Source organism: Carlito syrichta, unplaced genomic scaffold, assembly GCF_000164805.1.
Source record: "Carlito syrichta isolate Samal-C Ts95f unplaced genomic scaffold, Tarsius_syrichta-2.0.1 Scaffold314363, whole genome shotgun sequence".
NCBI classification, from domain to species: domain Eukaryota; kingdom Metazoa; phylum Chordata; class Mammalia; order Primates; family Tarsiidae; genus Carlito; species Carlito syrichta.
In genome coordinates, this window is record NW_007258459.1 from 453985 (window position 1) to 472456 (window position 18472).

General features: G+C 38.1%; 1 pseudogene; it reads left to right on the plus strand.

The window, feature by feature from the left end:
* The first annotated feature begins 4034 nt into the window (after positions 1 to 4034).
* Positions 4035 to 5013, plus strand: LOC103274059 (annotated as a pseudogene).
* The last annotated feature ends 13459 nt before the right edge of the window (positions 5014 to 18472 follow it).

Genomic DNA, 18472 nt, shown 5'->3' on the forward strand with positions numbered 1-18472 from the left:
TATAAGGGATGCCACTCCCCCATCACAGTTGAAAATTTACATATAACTTTGACTCCAAAAAAACCATAACTACTAATAGCCTCCTACGACTGGAAACCTTACTAATAAATAGTTGATTAATATATATTACATGAATTATATACTGTATTCTTACAAGAAAGCAAGCTAAAGAAAAAAAAATGTTAAGAAATCCTAAAGAAGAGAAAATACATGTATAGTACTATACTGTATTTATCAATAATATAAGTTTACATCATCTGCTTACAAGATGAATTGACTATCTGTAATGATGGACAACCACAGCTGAAGACCTCAATCAATGGTACATATCAAGAAATTCAACTTTTTCTTGTAACATCATGACTTTTCTCTGCTTCTTGGGAGTACTTCCAGCAACACTGTTGGCACTTCTGGGTCCTATGGTGTTATTCAAGGTTTATGATATTGCATTAAACATGGAGAAAATGCAAAAGAACTGTGAGAGATAACTTTTTATTGCAAAACACAATTTGCTGGAGTGATGAACTGCTCACACGGAGGTGATTAGCATCATGTGGAGTTTTAAGCAGACACTCCCAACACTTGCACTCACTGTGACGGCAACAGGAGGTTGCTACAAAATTCCTACAGTAGTACAGTATGTACTAAAGTTAATTTTATGCAGTTATGATTTAATATATTGCATCTTTGGGTTTGTTTGCACTTTTTCAGCTGCAAATGGTACCATATATAGTCTGTGTTTGTGTGCATATGTTTCGATAAATTTTAAGTTCATATAATAGATTTGTGTATATTTTATAGTAGTAAATAGACTGGTATCCACATATATTTTATGCACTCAGGAATTTCCTTATTTTTTTCTGTATTTCTAGCTATGTGGTTCATCTGTGTGTTTTTTTTTTAATTGTGGCAAATCTCCAAAAATTTTTCCAATATATTTATTGAAAAAAAAATTCACATGTAAGTGAATCCAGGCAGCTCAAACCCATGTTCTTCAAGGGTCAATTGAAATTATTTTCCCCCTAACATTTCAGTAGTATCAGAACTACATTAGTGCTGAATACCTACCTACTATGTACTGATTATTATATCAGGAGGCTGAGCTATGGAAAAAAGAGAAAAAAATTTAAAAGATTCGTTTTATTTGAGCCGAAATAAAAGAGAAGTGTATATAATCCAGAAAGCAAGTCAGTCCTGGTCCAAACCTTTCCAGCATGAGAGGGCCGTGTACTCCAAAATGAAGGCTGAATACTTATCACTGAACTGTTAGTAGGCTCATTACCCTGAGTACTGCACAGGGTTGCTTCACTTCTTAGAAATCCATCAAAATTAGATCAAAGAGAAAGACACTAATGTGGTGTTAGAGGGTAACTTTTCAGTGTTGCGTGGAGGGAGATACGTACAGTATCTTCCATTATGGTAACAAGAGTTGAGCATCTAGGCTAATCTAAAACCCCTGAGGACTTAATGTAATACCACTATGGCAAAGCACCTCTAAGGCATGAATGAACCCCAGGATTGTTCACATACCTACCCTTCCCAGGTATAAAAAACAGAATAAATAACGAGATTCTTTACATATATATATATCATGCTTCATAGAAGGAAAAGCAATTCAAAAGAAAAGATTCACATCAAATTCCCACAAATTTGTAAGTTTATTTTAAATCCAGGGTGCTATTTTAATGCCATTTTAAAATTAGTAGTTTAAAATTCGGTCTGTGTTTTTCTAGTTATTATGTGATATTCGCATGGAAATTTCTTTAACTCAATTTAAGCTTCAGTTTCACAAATCTTGTGCTACTATTATATAATGTATCTTACCCAAACCCAAGTCCTTGACCAGCCTTAAAGTATCAGGATAGTGGACAAGGAAAAAATTATAATGATGATACAATGTTTCCAACAATCCAAATACATTAATTCTTCTGACTTCTAAGTTACCTAGTTTTCGTACTCACCGTAGTCCAGGAGGCAGGTAAAAAGTACTATTTTTATTTTCACATGAGGAAACAAAACAAAAAGAGTGAGATATTTTACTAAGGTTCCCTGAATGGGACTAAACTCCAGTTATCCAATTCCCTGTTCAAAGCTCACTGGTAGTTTTGACAAGTACAAATATTCTATACCCAAAGTGAGTAAATGAGGCAGTAGACCCATTGGCAAGCAGAACTCATTCTTCTCCCATGCATATTCAACAATGCCAGCAACAGGACAGGGGGTGTCATATAATCATCACTTCTATGGTTTGATTCTATGGTAGGGCCAAGGGAAGACCTCAGTGCTTAGGTGATGATATGTGAACTGGAACCACAAAGATGAGAACCAGGGAAGCAAGTGTAGGTTAGAGAGAAATAGGTGAAGTTCAGAGGGAAGAGAAAAGAGCTGGTGCAAAGGCCCAGAAATAAGCACATGCTGACTGAGGCAGGGGTCAGAAATCCGGAAGGCCAAGGTGAGGAGTTGAGATTTTATTCTCATTGAAACAAACAGCAACCAGAAGTTCTTAATATAGGGGAATAACCTGTTCTTACATGCTATGAGATAGTATATTGGAGGGCAGAGGAGGAGTTGGCGGAGTGAGAAACAAGGAAACCAGAGAGATTATTGCACCTGGTTCAAGCAAGATTTGGCAGGCGCAGTAGAGATGATAAGTAGTAGACTTGGAACGTATTTTTGAGGAAGAGCCCCCATGTACATTTTAAGGATGTTTTGAGAATGTTGTCAACTACATATGCTGGCATCATCTCCATGAAGAAGGATCCACAAAAAATACAACTTTGTGATCTTTGGTATTGTGCATATTTCTGCATTTCCTGAACAATCAGCCTATTTTTACCTCAAGAATGGAAGCTTCTTCCTTCTTTAGGTTGGTGCTAGAAGGTTCAGGGCCAACTCTGTAACCCACCTCTAGCAAGTACATACACATTTTGTATTTATTTAACCTCACTTTTGGACGTAGCTTATTGTCCTTTTCTTATTTATGTATTGACTTTTGTTGTTTGCTTATTTTTAAAGCACTTACTCTTAAATCATTTTTAAACATTCCAGGAAATAAAGAGGGAAACTAAAATTGTCTAATGGCAAAAGCCCTGGTTATTGTACAAATAAAAATAAATTGAGATAAGTTTTATCAAAAGGATTGACCATAAAAAGTGATCTAGAAATGAGTATGCAATATAAGACAACCTGCATACATGGGAAGCCAAGAAGACAGGGCCATAAAAACTTGACTAAACTGAAGAAATTTCTCACAGAGCTGCTCTAGTTTTCCTGAGGAACGCAAGACAGTGGGCAAATACAATCTTGGGAAATTATAACTCATCAGCTGATGAGATAGCAAACCTTTCTGTTAATTTCCCTTAGCCAAGGACAGAGCTGATTTCATCAGCCTGGCTGGCATCCACATGGAAATCTATGAAAACTGTGGTGGGAAGGGGAAGAGTTTAGTATTTTTCCTGCTCAAACTACCTGTTACTTCTCTCCTAGAGTGGACCACTTTGGAATGATAAATATTAATTGTGCCTCCAAGTGTGTGCACATGTGCATAAGTGCATAAAAACACAGGTAGGTATAATACTATCACTTTTGGCATAAGTGCATAAAAACACAGGTTGGTATAACACAGGTTGGTATAATACTGCCTGATGTGAGAATTTACCAAATCATTCTATTTGTTAAATGGAAACCCTTGTCCATTTTTTTTAGCTTCAGAGCCAAAAAGCCAAGATAGTCAAGCAGGGTTACTCATCTAGCAGATACTAATTTAACAAATATTTACTGTACACCTCCCAGGAGCCTGGCACTGCCCAGGCAGGGAGGATGTGTTCACAAGTTAAACCAAATAACAATCCCTGCCTTCACAGAGCTCATGTTCTGGTTAGCCAAGAAACAAAACAAATAATAAATTACATAGTAATTTTGAGTATACATGCTACACAGAAAAGTCAAGTGGGAGAACTGTTACAATTTTCAGTAAGATAATGGGAAAGACTGGCCTAGGCTGGCCTAAGAAGGTGACATTTGGGCAATTCAAGATGGCAGACGAGAGTGAGACAGCAGCGAAGCGGCTGGCACTTCCACTGCAGTAGATGATGGAAGGGAACGACAAAGGCCATGAGAATTTCAGGGACTGCGAGAACCAGGAGGACGACAGCTTCAGCCGGGGTGATTTCAGTCCAGCCAATGACACTGGAGCAAAAGAAAAAAGAAAAAGAAACAGAAAAAGAAGAAAGAAAAAGGCAATGAGAGAGATTCACCCTAGGACCCGCCAGTAAAGGTGAACTCATTGCCAGCAGAGAGGATCCAGGAAATACAGAAGGTCATCGAGTTGTTCTCTGTGGGCCAGGGACCTGCCAAAACCATGGAGGAAGTCAGCAAGTGGAGCTACCATGTCTGGGACACGCAGCCCGTCCTCAAGCTGGGCAAAGTGGTGAACACTCACAGGCCTGTGAAGCCTGACAAAGACAACATCTGCCGGGAGCCCTATGCCCTGCCCCAGGGCTTCACCTGGGATGCCTTGGATGTGGGGGACCATGGCATGCTGAAAGAGGTGTACACGTTCCTGCACGAAGACTGCGTGGAAGACGATGACAGCATGTTCCAACTTGACTACTCCCCAGAGTTCCTTCTATGGGCTCTCTGGCTGCCCGGCTGGCTGCCCCAGTGTCACTGTGGGGCTCGAGTGGTCTTGAGTGGGAAACTGGTTGGATTCATCAGTGCCATCCCAGCAAACATCCACATCTATGACACAAAGAAGATGGTAGAGATCAACTTCGTGTGTGTCCACAAGAAGCTGCGTTTCAAGAGTGAGGCCCCCTGTCCTGATTCGGGAGATCACCAGGCAGGTTCACCTGGAGGGCATCTTCCAAGCTGTTTACACTACCCAAGTCTGTAGGTACCTGCAGGTACTGGCATCCGTCCTTAAACCCTTGGAAGCTGATTGAGGTGACATTTTCCCAGCTGTGTCGCTGGTCTCCTTGTTTTCCAGTTAATTACATCCTCATGCAGCCTTGATCAAGGGAATGTAACTGCTGAAAACTAGTTCGTGGTTGGCATATTATGGAGTTAACGGGGTGAATAATAAAAGTGTATATATATATAATATACAATAATAATATAAATACTATATAATAATAAAAGTGTGTGTGTGTACACACACACACACATACACACACATATAGAAGGAGATGCTTGACCACAATTTGAAAAAAGATCTGAAAAAGTTGAGTGAGCATGGCATACAGACACCAGGGGAATTAGCATTCTTGAGCTGCTGTTTCAACAACTATGAGTATAGAGGCAGCAGTGTGCTTAGAACATTCAATGAGTAACAAGGAAGTGAGTATGGTTGGAGCAGAGCAAATGTGGGGGATGTTGTTAGTTTTCTATGGCTGCTGTAACAAATTACCATAAACTGGTGGTTTAAAATAACAGAAATTGATTATCTTGAGGTTTTGGAGGCCAGAAGTATGGCATCAAGATGTCAGCAAGACCATACACCCTCTTCTTCCAGAATCTGGTGTTTTTCAGCATTCTTTGACCTGGGACCACATGATTCCAATCTCCGCCTTTGAAATCATGTTGCCTCCTCCTTTTCTGAATGTAATCACCCTTTCTCACTCTTATAAAGGCACTGTAATTTAGGGTTCACCCAGGTAATCCAGGATGATCTCCTCACTTCAAGGTGAGACCCTTAACTTAATCATGTTTGTAAAATCCCTTTTCCAAATAAGATAATATTCACAGTTTCCAAGAGTGAAGACATAATACCTTTATGAGGTTCGCCATTCAGCCCTGCTATATGAACAATAACAGTCAATGAGATTATAGGGGGCAATGGTTGATGGCAGGGGGTGCATGGAGGAATTCATTGTCATAACTTTGGCTGAGGAAGGTAGGGGGCTATTGTGGGGAATAAGCAGAGAAATGAATAAATTTGTTATGTTCACTCTGGCTGCTGTCATGCGTAATTGTTCCAATAACATTTAATCCTTACACTGTTACTTCATTGGTTTAAGAACATGCCAGATTTAGATTAGAATTGGAAAAGAAGATGAGAAGAACCTGGCATAGAGTAGGCCTTCAGAAAATATATGAATACCTAAATAAATGTTCGTTTACCTAACCACCCTGTTTTGAGCTAAAATTAAATTTATCCTATCAATATCAATATCAACTATTTACTATATTCACATTATATTCCTAAGAATTAAAGCAATCATATCCTGCTACTTAGCATGGTAATGACTATCCATTTTTTTTTCTTTAGGAACTAGATTGCCATTTTCTTATGTAACAATGATAGAAGAATCTCAACTTAGTGGGACAAAGATGTGCTGCCGCTGTATTCTTTGCCAACACTTTTCCAGTCATGCTACATTGAATCCCTTTCTGACTCTAACAATATCTTGGGCAGGATCTATAAGTATGTAACCACTTAAATGTGATTATGTAATCACTACAATTCTAAGTCTTTCCAGTTAAAAATTCTAGTCTCCAATTAAAATTTCACATCTTACTGCAGTGCTGGACCCCTAAAGACCCCAAAAGAGAAGGCACTGTGTCTGAGAAGCTGAAGAAATGACCTGGAGACAGCAGACAAGACATGGCTTTATTCAGAAACTTAAGTTCAGGCAAGATGGTCCAGGAGCAGTCAACTGGACAGGAAAAAATCCATTCCTGATTATAAAAGGCACACAGATTATACAGCATTTTACATAGGGTGGATTGCGGGGTTTAGTGTGAAGAGGGCAGTGTTTCTAATGCGCAGGTATAGTGTAAGAACACACTTACACATATGTCTCATGTACACAAAATGGCTGTGAGTACTCACTGCAGGTAGAATTTTTAGTATTACAATGAACTAAAGGAAACCAAAGGTGTTAGGAGCCGGCCACGGAGGCCCACTGAGCGTTAGGGATCAGGAAGGGCCGTTGACCCCAAGACCACTAGGATGTGTTCGGGAGTTATTGACCCCATTTCCTCCCCCTTTCTACTCAGCACTAACCAGATTAAGCTCCTGTGAGCTTAAAACATAAAAACTCTGCGACCGGGACGAACACAAGTTAACTTTAGAAGTTCATTGCTCCCATTCTTCCACAAAGTGCAGTTTTGGCTTTCACACAACTTATAATTCAAACTCGTGTCACATCTAAGAGCCTTAGTATTGGTCACAGGCTTCTGGGTCATGATCTTAGGATTTATTGAAGGTGAAAATTGTAGAATATAGTTTTAGAAGACAGTCATTTTGTTGAAAGAATGCGGCTGGGTTACTTGCAGGTAGCCCACTGTGAACTTTGGACTGGGCCACATTCCAAACATTCTGGGATGGGCCACTTTTGTTTGTAAAGTAAATACTTAAGCTTCTATAGAATTGTTTAACTTGGCATAAATCAATCAGTTTAGGATGAAAAAGGTTTATAGAATATGTCAGTCACAGATTAGGTTACCTTTTGTTATGGGATTTTAAGATTATCATATGAAAAGAGTTTAAAGGCAGTCATGGATTAAGGTTTCATTGATTAGGTTATGAGATTATACCCGAAAGAACATCTGGTGGGTAGGGAACGCCCCTTACACACCCGACTGTGTATAAAAGACCTGTTGTAATTCCCAATAAACGGCTTCTGCACTAGACTGGAGTCCAGTCTCTTTCTTTCTCTCTCTTTCTCTCTCTCTCTCTCTCTCTCTCTCTCTCTCCCTCTTTCTCTCTTTCTTCTTCCCCCTAATTGCCGACACCGTCTCCATCTTTGGGGTACCCTGAACCTGGCTGGAGCTGGACTCCGGCACAAAGGTATGACCATTGATCCAGGCATGCCTGATCTGGTCTGAACCAGCCCTAGGGGTGGAGGACAGCACAACTGCCTCAATGAAGGGTGTGCAAGAACACTCATAGCTGCAAGATGTGGTCAGCAGGTACGAAGAACACTTTGCCCATGGCCTCAGCATGACCTGTAAGCCCTGAGACATCCCAGGTTGGCTACCCCCAGGACTCCTCCCTGCACTCCAATCCCCTTCATGGGGCCGTATTCAGGGCAGGTTCATGTTGTTACAAAGTGTGTGTCACTCTGCATCTACTGAGCACAAACTTAAGATGCAACTTTTACTACTTCCAGCTCTCTATCAATTTACCAATTTTTTACCTACACCGAGCTGAGCTAGGCTACTGTTAGAGGCAAAGTGGTCTTAAGTAAGTGACTGCCTGTCAGCAGGTAAAAAGTAGGTGTCCCTGATCTAGTTCCAGTTCCATCTGCTGGTAGCCTCTGTAAATATGGTGGTCTCTGCATGGTTGAGTTGATAGACATGTTTTGTTTTGTTTCCCTAGGGAGATTCAAGCCTCACCTCCATCCTATCTGTATCTGAAGAGCCATTTGCAAAAGAACAGTCATATCTTCCTTTCTGCCAGTGGTCTGTGACCCAACTCCCTCTCTGGATGGGACAGCAGCTCAGTTGGCACAGCACTTACCTGAGCAGCCTAGTGGCACCTCCTTGCTACTCTGACATTCACGGTCCTTTAAAGGACTCCCAGGACCTGCTGAGTTAAGTGCTTATGTAGAAAAGTTTTATTTTTCCCCGGGAACACTACTATTCGGTGACTTCCTGCTCTCCTACTACTAGTCTCTCCAATAAGCTTCCTTTGCCTTACCCTATATTCAGAAACACACAGATGAGAAGCAAGTACTGTTGTATACTCATGTAAAATCCCAAACTTTACAGGGCAAATAGGGAGCTCTCCAAAAGTGCCTGCACCGTCCTGCACTCCCATCTGATGACAGTACCTGTATCAGCCTGCAGCTTCATCAGCATGAAGCCAGGGAACAAAATGCCAGTGTCTTTCTATTGCACCCTTAAACTTCAGTTGCATTATTGCAGATATGGCTCCTTGAGAGACAGCTTCTAGGGGTCATTTGGGCTCTAAATAGAATTCAAAAATACTTAGTATTCTAGACTTCTGCATGTGAAACACTCTAGATTTTAATGTATTCCTGCTGATTTATTTTTAACCTGACACATCTTATTTAACAACTATTAAAGCAGTCATCTTTGGTGAATGGAAGGGTATCACGGTTTACTTTTAAAGTAATAGCACACAAATCTCTTGAACTGAGAATAAATCTTAAAGATAAAAAGATCTCTTGATAACTACGGCCATTTCAAAACCTATTAGAAAAGAGAAAAATTAGACAGCCAGATGAATTTAGCTCCTTCTGGATTCATTTTACCTTTCAGCAAATTATGCTGCTGGCCAAGCTAAACTGCCTGGCCCCATACAGAGGGCACTGGAGAGTAAGGCTTAAACCATATTGACTTTCAGAAGTCACTAAGGTTAGTCATATTCTTAAATGAAATAATAAAGCCACCAAAATATAAGTATAAAATGGAAAACATGCAAAATCTAAATGGCAAATTATCAATTAAGGAAAACATAACACTAGAAAACAGGACTCATGGGAAAGGTGTGAGACTTTTGGGAGAATAACTCCTAAGGACACCTATCTCACAATACCTAAATGTTTACAGCATGAGAAGGCAGCCAGAGATGGCGGGATGAATGATACAACAACTATCAAGGGTCCTGGGCAAAGTTCTGACCCCCATGAACTAGGGCCCATGACTCAGCTTTTTTGTTTAAACTTCTCACAGACCAGTGAGAATAAAACAAAATACTCCATAAATACATTGCTGGCCATAAAATATTTTCATTAATTTATTTAAAATAACATTTTTAGATAACATAATAGTTTTTTGTGTATAATGCACTTTCCACTGTTACCACCAACCCTCCCCCACACACATAAAAGGGAAAATCAGGAGAACATTGATTGCTTCAGTATTATCCATGCTACAGTTACGCTTTCCCCTAAACTGGTGTTAGGAGGTTCCAAGTTTACTGTGGGGAAGATAGTCATTTGATACAAAGAGTTCTGCTGTTTTTAATTCATCAGTAAATCGACATCTATGCTAGATTCAATGGTATTGAAGAACAAATTATACACTCGATCCCTAGGCTAGAATGGCCAGCTTCCTCCCATCCCTTCTAAGCTCTCTAAACCAGGGCTGTTACTGAAGACAGTGTGCACTGGCATGTCTCTTCCTGCTATTAAAATATTGAAATACTTCTATTCTCACTGCCCCTTGAATGCTGTTCATCATCTTTTTGCCTCCTCCCTGGGACACTCTAGACCTCTCCACAATGCAGAAATTAATAGGTTGATGTCTAGCACGGCAGACAGCTTCCAGAAACTACCTGTGACACTGGTCAGTGCCATGTGTCATACTAATTGTTAACTATAAAAATATTAATAACTTCTCTAAGACATATCCACCTCACATCCTGACCCCAAGAGTAGATACATATAAGCTAAACCAAGGCTTCAAAATATATTTAAAGCCTGCAATAGAAATCCCACAAAATAGTTTAGAGTATAAAACTCTTCAGCTATCTAGTACTGTAGAGAAATTCTTAGGATAAGGCCAATTTAGGATTGGTGCCCAGGAGCTATTTGCAAATTTATAGTTATTTTTTCAGTCAATTAGTTTGAGAAGGGAAATGGGAGCTAAGTAAATAAATTAGATCATTAACTTGCAATAAATATAAATTAATTATGCTAATTCTAAGAGCTGAACATATATACAAATTATGTATATGCAATAAATAATAAATAAGAAATATACATAAGGCTATATTAGGAGAAAAAAGCAATCTTGACTTACTGTGTTGTAGAAAATCCATGTATATGCACTCAGTAGAGTTTAACAGCTTTGATATGTGCATGAAAATACAGGATAAACATTAACTGCCTACTGATGTTCTAACAAATCTATTTTCATTCCAAATGGAAATGAGACTATATTTTGCATTTTTGAGTTAATTACATGACATTTCTTATAAATAATGATGTATTATTCCATTCATTACTTCTAATTATATTCCTTTACAAGTACAAGGCTGGCAACACCATGACCAGCCATTTCCTGTTCCTTAAAATCTGAGGACTTGCATGGAAAGCAGGTCAAAAATATGCCCAGAATATAATGAACATAGTTCAGTAATTGTTAACTACGACAGTTTAAAAATACCTTAGAAAGTTACTGTGAAATAAACAGAAGTGGGGAACAGCTTTCCACATTACAAGACACCCATAATAGTAATTAATATGAAAACTATTCAAAGTGTTCTCTTAATACATACAATTACCATCCTACCATTTGCTAGAACTGGAGTCAGAGCACCCCTAGTATCCCCCTGTCCCAACATACATATGCATTAACAGAATTATATTTTTTATAGATTGGCAGATTATAAAGAAATCCTTTTCTGGTTGTAAAACTGATTCTATAGCCTTTGTACAATTCTGACAAATGTACCTGCTAAAAGTCCTGATCAAAAAGCCAGTCAAATTTTCTTCCTCTAATGTATAACCAGGTCAGGCCAGCCCATCCTACCCCATTCACAGCAAGATCTGAAGCTAGAAGGTAAATTCTATTATGGAGAAGAGGTCAAGTTCAAGAAAAGACAGTTAAAACTAAGTCATTAAGCAACAGGGACCTGGTGAACCACAAGGCCACCTATGCATGCATATCCTCACCAGGGAGCAGGCAGCAAGGAGTCAGGAGAGCCAAGAGGGAAACACAGCAGACAGCAGGAAGTAGCCTAGATGAAGTCTAGAGACCAACATGTTCATGCTTCAGACATATTTCATGGGTGAGCTGTATTCATTTGAAGGGACCAGGGCAAGTGTACAAAGTCCACACATTTTTCTTCCTCTAATTTCAAATCTTTCTTGCACACATACAAAATACCTATTTAATTCCTTCAGCATCAGGTCCCAACAACCCATCATTCTGTCTATGATAAAAACAAGTAAAGTCTCAGCTCCAACAACAAAAACTAAACTTGGGAGAGGAAAAGCCTGGAAGGAGGGCTTTTCCTTCCCCCTGTGACATCTATGACAGTTACTACCTGCTGACCCTTCATGCAACCTCAGATTTCTCCTCAATACCAGTAGCTCACTACCAGCCAATGAGCTTATATTTGAGATCAAATGTATTTGTTTTTTGTGCAATAATTCCTTAGATGACAGGTCAAGATGGATGATGGTCATGCAAGTTTTGTCTTACGATGGGAGTTGGCAGTATTCTCTGTGACGGATTCTAGACACTGAAAAAAAGATGTTGGTCAACTTTTCTTGGATGTTGGAAAGCATCCAAGAACTTCCTTTGTTGCTGTTGACCAATACTACCAAAAGCTGGTTCCAGCTGGTGGTCATGTACTGTAGTAACCCAGGAATCGTGTCATACATTTATATGGAAACCTTTCTTATGGAAATGTGCAAAAGAAAGCTCCAACTGAAATGCTTGTCTTTGAAAACAATAATCTTCCAAATAAAGTCAATAAAAAAAAATGACCGTTAGAAAACTAGCTTGCCCCATTATAGCTCAGGACAAAGGACAAGATGGTCTTTGAACATTTCTCAAAGAGTATGTAAGCTAGCTAATATACAGCAAGCATGCACAGGGTACGGGGAGGGAGAAGACATGTGCGATTGCAATTTTAAGAGCAAAAATCTATCTTTAGCAATAAAGATATTAAAATAGTGCTTGTACAAGAAGGTCTTTTTTAAATTTAAACTCTTTTGAGAAATGAAAGATCATCAGATCACTAATAACTGCAGTTTCCTGAACAATTAAAGGAATTCACAAGATTTCAACCTACTGAGGAAATGACAAGTATTTCTGATTTTTATGGAAGGACTAAAAGGGCACTTTTATCTATAGCATCTACTCTGTAAGAATCACTGTTAAGTAATGAAACTTTTTTTTTCACTTATAAGGAGTACTTAACATGGCAATGGTTTGAAAATAGAGGAAACTTAACATCACTCATTCGGAAAGGTAATATTTTATATTTTTTTAAAAGACATTTGTCAGAGTTTTCTTTTTTATCTGTTGAGGTTGGATCTTAGAGCATAGTTTGCATTATGGCAAACTTTTTGTTTCTAGTGCATCAGCAGAAATGTCCTTTAGGTTACCTAGTTTAATTCTTCACAAATATACTTCGTAAGACTGTCTTCAATGCATCATCCTAACATTGTTTGGCCCTGATAACATTCTGTATGTGTGATGGTCTTGTTTGGGAAAAAAATCTTCTCTTTTTAATAAGTGATTCAATAAACTGTTGACAAATGATTTGTATAATATAGTATGGCCAGGGAGCAAGGTTTGTCCCTGTCATTATACACTGTATTCAGTTTGTCCACAAATGTTGCCATGTCCCCCTCATGTTGGAACTTCTTATGCCATTCTGAATAGCAATGCAAAGATCAATATACCCTCTGCTGAAAACAACAGGACAGAACAAATGAATAATTTTATTTACAATAAAAGCCTCAGTCCCCAAATGGATACCACTAATGTTTAAATTCATTTTTCATGCTCAACTCAAGATGAGAGGTAGACACAACACAATGCACGGGTAGGGAAGTAAGCAGAAGTAGTAACCATAATGGTTCAAATTTATTTAAGCCATGAACAATAGCTGGGCTGCACTGAGGCACATGAATAAAATATCTGCTGCAGAATTCTGAAGATGCACTTTCCGAAGTGATTCTGTTCTCTCACCAAGAAACTATGAAAAGCATTTTCCAGTATCAAGAAATTAATGGAATAAAGACATTCTGACTTATTTTTCTAGAGTGCTGGACCACAGAAGCCAAAGCCTATTCAATCAGCTTTAAACAGCACTGGCAAGGACAGAAGTGTTTGCTTTAGGTAGGGACAAGGAGGAATTGAAGTAGCTCTTTCAAGAAAACAAACCATCTTGTCTCAAAAGCATATCTTCAGCCCCTTGAACTGATGCTTCTTTTCCTCCTCTGAAAGCTGTGCAAACATCAGTGAGCATAGTCATAAGAAATATGGGTTTGGTGGGGGGACAACAAAATATTAGAGGGGGCACTAAGTTCAATGATGACATTTACAAGTCTCTCATGAGTGGCACACTCCCCAAAGGCCACCTGAATAGCATTTTTAAGAATAATTCATCAAAAATACAAAAGAAAATGTTCCATCTTACATAAAGATGCCAATATACTGCCCTCAAAATACAGACTTGTCCATTGACAAATTAACATGTAGAAAGAAATGAAAAAGATTCCCATCTGCCACCAATTCATTTGCTGCTTTTAGACTTAACTCCCTACACCCACACAATTGTAAATAGAATTGTGACTGACAAAAAAAAAAAAAGGAAAGTTTGAAAAATACAGCTTGGACATGATAATAAAGCATCTGGAATAAAATGGTGACAAGACTTGGCTTTATGCATGGAATATGGAAAAGGCAGGACTTCAGTGGATTCTTATTGTTCCATTCTATTAACTGGAACAATGCATATGCTCCTGATGTTTACAGCTTCACTTCAGATTCTGTCAACATAGTACTTTTGGATGCTAAGAAAAAAGAGGTGTGCAAGAGTAGATCCCGCCCACAAGAATGAATAATGCAGTGCAGAGACAAACAGGAATGCACATAGTTCTGACATGGGGCAGGCTGGGATAAGCGTTTGGCATGGTGCCTGGAACAGAGTATGAGCTCAGTAATGAAATAATGAATGACTCAACATGTGAATAAGGAACTGAGCACTGCAAACAAAGAGGACAATAGACACAACACACACACACACACACACACACACACACACACACACACACACACACACACACACACACGTATTCCAAAGAGAGTGTGACCGTTATCAAAGTACTTCAGTTGGAATGAAAAAGATGAGAAGACTCTCCAGGTGAGGAAAGTGGCAGGGGAAAGTATGGCAAAGCATAGAACGCGACAGGATGATAAAAGCCCACTCCAAACATCTCACAGTTTATTTATGAAATGTTAGTGGGCTGAGCTATCCACATCTTCAATTCCCAAATCTCAGGGCAAAAGACTACAGTTTTCTGCAAGTGAATGAGTACCTTATTAAGATGCTTCTCATAGCTACAACCTAACAGAGTTTACAAAGGTAAAATAAAATAAAAAGTTATAAAATCATCACATAAAAAAAATTTGTGTGAATACATTATCCACTGGCCCTGAGACCATTTTAAATACTGCAGATGTGGAATCACTTTACAGAATATATTGATCACAAAAATGTTCTGGTTCTCACTGTTCTTGCCCTCAGAAAGGGCTGAGTCCTTCTTGCTACCTTCCAAACAAACTGAGATTTGTTGATTTTAATGAAACGCTTCCCAAGTCCTTGGCATTTACTCAAATGTATGGTAATTGCTCAGGGTTCATTTCCAAAATGGCGATTCCTGTGCTATCTGGAAAAAAAAAACTAGTTATCATTCACTAATTGCTCATTATTCACTACAGATATTTCCCTAGAAGGAGGCATTTCCACTTTTCTTGAGTTAAAACTCATATATGCTCCAGGTCTTACTCATCAACTTTCAGAGTTGGCTAAAAAAAAAAAACCATGAAAAATAAAGTTACTTACAATCAAGTCATGAGTAAAAAAATCACAAAGTAAAGTTCATTCTATTATTAACAGTTAAAAAAAGTAGTGTATCTCTAAGACTTCACATTTTTCTCAGTCCAAGGCATTAAGATTTGTTGAAATCCACATTTCATCCTAGGTTCCTTTACTTATTTTCTAAAAGTCAATTAAAGCAGGCACCTAGAGAGAGATGGCATTTAAACCATATTCTTTTCACACCTGAATTTACAGATATTTTGCTTTTTTAAAAAAAAGTCCCTAAAGAAAAAAGACCACCGCAAACTTGCAGCAAAATCAAATGAAGAAATTAAACACTTCTGTTATTTGACGAACATCAAGATCTTTTAGATGAACACAATACAAACTTGGCATTAAACTTTAAAATTGTTTTGTTTTATAGGGTCTTTCTAAATCATTCTAGTTTGTATGTGTGTGTTTTACTCTAATAAAAAGAATACAGCTTTTTAAATATTTAGACTCAATTTTATTTTTATACATATAAAAGAAGAATTTTAAATATTGAGAAGAAAAATTTCATTATAGCAAATAATATTATTTACTATTGTTTAATCATTAGTTTTCTAAATTTATATATTTGGCTAAAGTTTGGACTCAAGGAATTTGGTATTCTATCATATAATCACAATTATCTTTTGGTATATGTTTGTTTTATTTGTATTTTTTCAGCATATAATAGTTACATGACTAGGAGGGGAGATTATTCATAAAGTTCTCAAGTATTTTGAACATTTTCACTGAAAAAAATATAGCTTACTCTGAAAAAAAATCTTGGCATATTTGTACATTCAGAATTACTAAGAAATTCATTTCAAAGCAAAATCATGTCTCAGTGTGGAAAATACTTATTATCTGAAAATATCAAATTTTATTCTTGTTGCCCTCTGCATAGTAAACTAAGTTAGGGAGGAAAAAAAAATTCTGACGAGTCAGTACAAAATTTATATGCACACAATCATGAGGAACACTTTCAACAACATAAAAATAACTCCCCTTAGCATTTCACCAATACCTGTTACTTCCACTGCAAAAAAACAAAGCTCCTACTGAATTCCATAGGAGGGAAAGATGACAACTCAATGGTCAGAGGGACAAAAACTACCACCAATAACACTAGACAATGATCTACCATCTGGGATTTTTTCCCAAGAGGAGATGCTATTTCCAATCTTAACATTTAAAAAAGTATATTTATATGTATGAATTTAATTAAAATGCATAACTCAAATGATCTCCAAGAAGTAAAGAAACAAAGTCAGTCTCAAATTCTCACATCATACCTTACTTTCACATCACAAAGGTACTACTCAATTTCTAATCTACCATTAAAATTCACAATGGATAAACTGAAAATCAAGTGTCCATGGCATTCATTGGACCCATTTTAGAAGCACCTATTTATTTACTCAGCTATGGTAGTAAAAAAGGTCAAGCAAAAATTCACCTCCAAAGCCACGGTTGCTAAGCAACTCTTTTCAGAAGTTCTGCAACACTGATCAAGCATATTACTGGTGCCACCAACTGGATTCAGAATAAATGTGAGTAACATCTTACCTGGTTTCTCCAAAGGGCGGAGGGTAGATTCCTTGTTTACCTTTTTGGACAGATACTGGTTGTTTAGGCTCAGAGGTTTTATACTTTTCCTCTCAAAAAAAAAAAAAAAAAAGCAAGGATACGTCCTGGTACCACAGGTTTCCTATTCACAAGAGCGAAGGACAATTCTGTTTTTAAAAACACCACAGAGGGCTTGATGAGATGTTGGCCAAACCTGAAAGACATTTCCTCCAGTTGAAGCCTGAAAGAAAAAAAAAATTAGGAAATAGATATTTATAAAATTCAGGAAGAAATTCAGTCTATATACCACCTTAAATAAAGCAAATTTGATTAGTACAGATTCTTAGCTGCAAGAGGATGCCATTTAAACTCTTCCCCATCGAATGACCACCAAGATGCATTCTGGGTAAGTCTTCCTAAAATACTCCACTGTCCCTACCAGCCATGCCTTGATTTGAGTTAGTGTTTTTAAGCAGAAGTTTCCACATGAACAACAAAATAGCCTTTCCCATTAAATCCCTCTGCACTTCAGGGTGCCACCCTAACTCAGATCCACAGGCCCTATTTGCCAGGTACTTATTTTTACCCATGCATTTCATCACCTTTGCTAAGCTAAAAATTTTCATTGAGTATTAACTATAAACCTTTTAATTCTTAAATGCTTCTCTCAAATGGTTTTATCTTTGTTAGTATAATAACAATTTAGAACAAGTATAAACAGTGTCTGACCTTGCCTACAATTACAAAACATATGAATACTTCCAGAGAACTATTCTAGTGAAATTTCCAAAATTAAAGAGAAAAACTTGAGAAAAAGAACAATTCTTGGTTGGAACAGAGCCAGAAACAGCAAGGTATCTGGTATTCCATGTCCTCCTTTTGGGGGAAAGTCATAGAGAGGGTTTGAGGGAGACTTGGCACTTGGTACCTAGGGTGAGCCAAATCCACCCAGCACCAAGGAATGATTTTTCCATCAAGTGGATGCCCATACATGACAAAGTTACTTTGTGAATGACTAAGACACACTGTCCCTGGGACACTACTTCATTTTTCTAATTCAGGAACTGCCTACTACAAAACTGATGAACACAGATCAACCTATGGGGAAACAGGGATAGGATTACAAAAAGGATAAAATCAGAAAATGGTTGGCTATTTGTGATATTGTGAAATATACATTTGGTCTTCCATCATATTTCCTGGCACACAAATCCTGAAATCCTTAAAAATTCCAAAGTGTTGTCTTTTGTGCACTAAGAATTGACTGGTAGCTGGCAGCCCCCAGGTAGGGGGTGCTGGTCACCGGCAGCCCCCAGGTAGGGGGTGCTGGTCACCAGAAAGATAAAAGCAGGAATAGAGGGTTGAGGCTTTCATCCAACCCCACAACCTCCCAAGGGAACA